Here is a 1,177-nt window from a genome sequence, read left to right on the forward strand (position 1 = left end):
GTTACTAATCCAAGCTCTTGAAAATGTCTTCCTCAAGACGAAACGTTGAGCACAAATAAAAAAATGGAAGAATATAGTGATTTAGTTTCAATTCACCCGGTTAATGGCAAATCTCTAATCAGGAAAATCGAGTAACTACAACAATGCTGTCGTTTTTAACTCCACGTGTATTACAGAGAACCTGCTCCCCTCCTTTACTAATATATGCATATGTATACATATATATATATATATATATATATATATATATCATATACATATATATTTATATATAGATGTGTGTGTGTGTGTGTGTGTGTGTGTGTGTGTGTGTGTGTGTGTGTGTGTGTGTGTGTGTGTGTGTGTGTGTGCGTGTGCGTGCGTGTGCGTGCGTGTGTGTGTGTGTGTGTGTGTGTGTGTGTGTGTGTGTGTGTGTGTGTGTGTGTGTGTGTGTGTGTGTGTGTGTGTGTGTGTGTGTGTGTGTGTGTGTGTGTGTGTGTGTGTGTGTGTGTGTGTGTGGGTGTGTGTGGGGGGGTGGGGGGGTGGGGGGGTGTGTGTGTGTGTGTGGGTCTGGGTGTGCCATCTAAAATACAAGATTTGTTGAAGTCTACAAGAGTGATAGCACTGTTTAACTTCTGTAAAGTTTTCTCATTATTTTTGATGGAAGTGCGGAGGGTGATATTCAGGATATTCAAGTTCCAAATAGTTCCTTTTGTTCCATGAGGCGTTATTTGAACCAAGAAGGGGTCGTCTACAGGAGATAATGTTTGGGGTAAAGGCACCATCATGAGGGAAGACTAAATTGTTCCTGTTCTTTTTTATGCTGTTGTTGTTGGTACTTATACACACCGGGTGAAACACCACCAGACGAAGCAACACAGGAAGACCCACTGAACCCACTGAGAATTTCATCTAGTCAACGGGAGCACAACTTCAGATTCTAAGTGAACATTTTGAACATCTATTGAGCCTTGGTGACCTCTATCTTTTGACTAAGTAGAGAGGAAAAGGTAAAAGGTGCAGATGGAGAGATGATAATGGAAGAGAAGGCAGTGAGAGGAAGGTGGGCAGAGTATTTTAGGGAGTTGCTAAATGTGAAGGAGGATATGGAGGGAAAGGTAGTTAGAGTGGGAAGCGCCTAGAAAATGGGAGTGATGAGTGAGGAAAATGGAGGAGAAATAAGGAAGGATGAACTGAA

This window comes from Oratosquilla oratoria, unplaced genomic scaffold (assembly GCF_046742065.1).
Source record: "Oratosquilla oratoria isolate Oo_2021 unplaced genomic scaffold, ASM4674206v1 SCAFFOLD304, whole genome shotgun sequence".
NCBI lineage: Eukaryota > Metazoa > Arthropoda > Malacostraca > Stomatopoda > Squillidae > Oratosquilla > Oratosquilla oratoria.